Raw genomic sequence first — 5,369 nt, forward strand, 5'->3', positions numbered from 1 at the left:
AGAAAGGCAGGCAGACCCAGAAACACTTCTCGGAAGGTACTTGCCTTTCTTCACTGACTATAGAACAAGCCTAGAGCAAATACACTCCTAATTTAGAATAAATGACAGATGTGGACTACAAGAAATCCTGGCAGGAATGTGCAGACAAATTTCTGTACCTGCTGCCATCACCTATAAAAAAAAAAGAAAAAAAGAAAAAAAAAAGATCTTTCAATTTAGGATCTAAAATGGCTTATATAGATAATTGCGTGTGAAGTTTTACACAGAAGAAAACCAAAAGAAACATGGGCTCAATCTTTTTAATTTTAGCTGTTGAGAAGTTGGACATCCAGTCCAAAATAGCTGTCCCATTTTACACCAAAGTCTACTCATTTAACTCATTTGTCTTAGAATTAGATGAAATATGATGAGGGGGAGGATCCTGAGCCAACAGTGAGAGGTAAAATAATGGGTGGGGGCACATTCATTACAGAACAAATTTAGATACCTAAATTAGGGGAGGTGACCTTTGGATTAGGATTTTAGGTGCCTGGGATAACTTCTAGAGAGCTAAAACAAAGTGAGATGAAATCAATTTTTTGCTAATTTATTTGTGCAAAAACGGGCAGAGAAGGAGGCATTTGCAGACTTAGGGCAAAAAAATAGTTCTACTGTTTCCTGGTAAAGTCCTGACAACCCCCTGCCTTGTTGCATTAGATAAAATGGGAAGAACAAAGAACATCTTGAAGAAGCCCTAATCTCATACCACATACAGTATTGTGCAACAGGCTGTGGAAGGAAGGAAGAAGGGTGCTACTCCTTATGTAGTGTTAGGAAGGCTAGCTATAAAAATGACTTTTCCTCATGCCTATATGTGGGCACAGGGAAATCGGCAATTGGAAATAGATGTTTTCACTTAAAACCCCAACTCTCTCTCTCTCTCTCTGTAACACACACACAAACACAAAATAGCTGTAGTTTTGCATATACATTTCAGTGTCCAAGAGTATGTCAGTTTTATCTTGTTTATCTCTTGCACCAGACAGCTCGTGGAAACTCATTTTCATACAACTATGTAGTCTCGTGTTTTATTCAACCATAAAAGCAATTTTATAAAAAGCTCTAGCGTGATTAAAATAACTAACCTTCTTTCACTCTGAAGGTCTTTCCTTTGTTAGTTTTTTTAGTTACACCAATTAACACACTAATTGCAATGTCTGATGTTATACTTCTTGTTAGGGTGAACTTTGGTCCCAAGTAGATTCTAACTGGACTTTGTACACATTTACAATTTCATTTATAATTCAGGATCCTACAGTGCACCATTTGTTTAAAGAATATGACTGTTGTTTTCAGACCTTTTAATTTAGAGCATCTGTTGTTGAAGGAGCTGAAAGGTTGTTTACTCATTAACAAAAAATTTTCTACAGGTAATATTTAAAACAATATCCTGCTGTCTAGAATAACACAGTAACAGAAAACAAAAATCTAGTACTCAAGTTAGCCATAAGACAAACTAACTGGTGATATATTCTACTGTGAGCTGAAGCACCGTCAGATTGTCAAAAGGAATTAGTTCTTAAGCAAGGTATTTATAGGAACATAAGACCGGAAGGCACCACCAGGGTCACAGAATCATTGTAATAGAAGAGAATTTGTTAAAAGACATTCCCATATGATCCTATGAACCCCTCCCCCCCCCCCCCCCCCCTCTGAAACTCCCTGCTGGTCTCACCATAGGGTGAAATTCCATTTTGACTGTAAAGCTGGCACTCAGCATTTTCTGACTATATGATCACGAGGTACTGGCCAGACACTGAAGCAATTTAATACCTGTAGGTGCATCGGTTCCCTGGACCTAGATCCTAGTTCTAGATGTTGACTGACTGAGCAAAGAACAATTAATAGTCATTCCCCCTCTCTGAAAATCAAAAAATGTATCAGAAGGAATAAAAACCCTTCCTGGCTATTGCAGCTAATTAATAAACATCTTCTAATAGGATAAATAAAATATAAATACAGCAGAAATACACATTCAAATGAAATAGTTTAAGAATTGAGAAAAAGAGCTGCTCTGCTGTCCTTAACTCTTAAAATGAGGCTTTCAAGACTTTTAAGCAGCTGGTGACCAGATAATTCAGATATTTGCAGGCAGAATTGCACACAGAAGTGAAGAGGAATCTACTGCAAAGGCCTGAGCAACTGCAGCCTGTGGTGATTCATCCTACCCACAAGGCAAGCAGCTGTTTTCAGCAGAATCTGCAGCTTTTGGGTGGACTCACTGGCCTGGTATCCTTTCTCCTGCAATGCTATTAAAGTGAGTGGAATTACATATGGGATGAACTTGGCTCTTTAGGTGTGGGAGAAACCATTTCCAGTACTGACATATGGATATTAGCACTTCTTTATGCAGGGCTTACAGACAGGCTTTAGGAATGTTTACAAGGTGGGAAGGACAATGAAAGAACATGTAAAATCATTTCACCCTGATTCATCTTTGGAAGGGACTTTGCATGTGGATCTCTCTCTTTTCAGTTGGCTGTTTCTGCCAGAACCCGTTCTTCCAATTCTGAACCTCGTATCCCTCCCACAGCAAGGAATTTGGGCTCTGTCCAGTGGAAGACTGGGAAGAATATATACATTTCCTCCACACTCCCACATGCTCCTAGTCTTGGGGACTAAGGATAACACTGCTGAAAAGTGCCTGTGAATGGAGAAAAAGTTCTCAGGAGCTGGTATGAAACAGGACACCAGCAAATCCTTGACATGGGCTTTGCCCCAGTTCTAGGAACAAAAGCTCTCTCTCTCTTTTTATTTTTTTTTATTTTTTTATTTTTTTTCCTGGCAATCAAAGGATGGCAAATGTATCTCACTTGTGGAAGGACTTTAAGCAAGTCAGGCCAGTCTCCCATCAGCCACTGTGCCCATACTACCCAACAAGATAATACATCTCGTGAGTCCATTTAAATTGAGACAATGAACTGAGTCAAGTACCGTATTTTTATACCTAGGGGACCAATTGTCTTTCAAGGCTGCAGAATTTTAAGAGCCATAGCAGAGTTACACAGCTACTTGAACCAACAACTTTCTTTCACAGATACAACAATGCAAACAAGCTATTTATTGGACAGAGGAGCTGGCTGGACCATAAAACTGCTCCCAGAATACACCTCATTTAACACATTTGCTTCTTTTGCCATAGGTTCACTGCAATCGAGAAGGCTGGTATTGTGGTGAAGAGGTTTTATTCAAACTTATTTTACACTTTCACTCATTATAAATGTAAGATGTTTGCCATTTCTGTGGTGTTATATCATACACATAGAAAAATAGGGTGTGGGAAGGTCTCAACTGTTAATGATACAAAGGTACAGGGTCATTCCTCAATTAGAAGTTTTGCTTTGACATAGATGTGCAAACCATTATGCTTAACCTCACAGCAGAATTTGGCCAGACATTCTCAGAAATTTGTCACAATTAGTCTTAGTGTGTGAGGCACAGAAAACATCTGGATATATGGGAACAATTTCAGAACATTATTCTCTTCTGGCATTCATATTTTTCTGTTGCTGATTGAGTTAATGATTTTCTGCTAATGCATCTTCAGATACCAATGCTGATACACGAGTTCAGGACAGATGGGCTAACTGCTTGGTTTGAATCTTGAAAATGAAGTATCAAGATTGAAAACAACATGAAAGTGCTTAATTTTTGTATGCCTAAATATATCACTGAAAACAGGTAAGGGGGTGATCTTTCTGAAGCAGCAGTGGGGAGCTTGTGATCTGAGTGATCACCTGTGAGTTACGGTTCACAGGCTTTATGTCTAGTTTTGCAACTGACACCTGAATAAACTTGGCTACATCATTAGCCTCTTTTTACACAAATCATCCTTTAAGTGACACTAATCTTTACAGTCTTCACATGGTTCCTACCTGAAACTTAATTCATTAATGTTCATGAAATATAATGAGACACTCAGACAAAATGTATGAGGTATGTGAAGACTATATACGGGTTGCTGTACCATAGCAATTCTGCAGGGGCCTTTTAAAAAAGAAACAAACTCCTGTATTTCACATACTATTTTGGTTCCTGAAACACTCCCAGGCCAACTGAGGTAAGAGCAAACCTCAGGTTTGTTTACATTTATGCACAGGCACCTACAGATAGATACATGCACAGGAAGTAACAGTCATAAGTACGATCGTGCTAATTTTCCCCATTAAGAGAGGAAGATGAAAAGGGACAGAATGGTGCTTGGCAATGCAGGAATGCTTACTCTTGACTTTTATTTCATTGCAGAACAGTTCATCAGTGCAAACACTTCACCCTTGCACTTCAAGCAAGGTCACTGAGACACTCAGTGATGTGTCGAACAAGACCAACTCAAGCTATCATCAGTTGAGGCAGCTTTACTTTATGTGTAAAGTATGTAAAAAAATGTATCTAAGTTACAGCTTTAGGGAGTGATAGCAGACTACAGAAATAACTGACAAATGCTTTGTTGCCTTTAAACAGGTAGAACATGGAGTGTATCCAGGTAACTCTTTTATTTTATTTCTCCCTACTTTCTACATCCCCTGCACTTTCCCACTACTGTCCTGATGTAGGACTTTTCCTGAAAGCAGAAAGTTTTCGAAGATACTAAAAATTTGGAAAATTCGTTAATCTAATTTTTATTAAGAATAAACAAAGTTTTGTGATGCATATGGTGTAAGTAGCAGCAAAAATGTAATATTTGCTTTACATTAAAGCTTCTCAAGCAACAGAAGTAGGAAACCAGAAGAGAAACACATCTTGCAGATGGTAGCAGTGGCACCCTAGTATTCCCCCTGAATGCATTTATACATTTTCATAACCCCTTGTTCTGTCTTAACACTCTCAATTTCTACAGCTCCTTTCTCAGAGGTACTTTATATTCACTTTCAAGTAGCATGTAGGCACTGTGGAATTTTGTTCAACTTAATATGAAGAACCTACATGCAATCTCTTCTTTTCTATTGTTGCTTTTTTACCTCCAGATGTTCAATTACCTATGAGAGTACTCAAGGAAACACAGGTATGTTGTATGCCAGTACTGAATCAGTTTAATTGAAAAAATAATATGTGATGTGTACAGTAAGGGAATTTTAAATGAACTCCCTAGCATATTCATGGTTAAATACAACGGTTTCGCTTTCTAATAGGATATAACACAGTGTTACTAAATGATTCCTACTAAAAAAACAATGAACTTAATACTCATATCAGAGCATTGCAGGGAGCCAGGCACATATCACAGATTATACTGGAGAGGACAGCAGGCTGCACTGTCACCCACCAAAGCCCCATCTCCAGTCATTTTGTTCTTTTGGTGATGGTGAAGTTCTTATGCCCATGGAAACGTG

General features: G+C 38.4%; 1 long non-coding RNA gene across 1 annotated transcript; it reads left to right on the forward strand.

Annotated features, from left to right (window-relative positions):
- Window positions 1–1,759: 1,759 nt before the first annotated feature.
- LOC119716988 (uncharacterized) lies at window positions 1,760–5,042 on the forward strand. The gene is made up of 3 exons (XR_005265894.2): window positions 1,760–4,410; window positions 4,501–4,522; window positions 5,004–5,042. It is a non-coding gene; the product is annotated as an uncharacterized lncRNA (long non-coding RNA).
- The last annotated feature ends 327 nt before the right edge of the window (window positions 5,043–5,369 follow it).

This window comes from Anas platyrhynchos, chromosome 5 (genome assembly GCF_047663525.1).
Source record: "Anas platyrhynchos isolate ZD024472 breed Pekin duck chromosome 5, IASCAAS_PekinDuck_T2T, whole genome shotgun sequence".
Classification (NCBI taxonomy): Eukaryota; Metazoa; Chordata; class Aves; order Anseriformes; family Anatidae; genus Anas; species Anas platyrhynchos.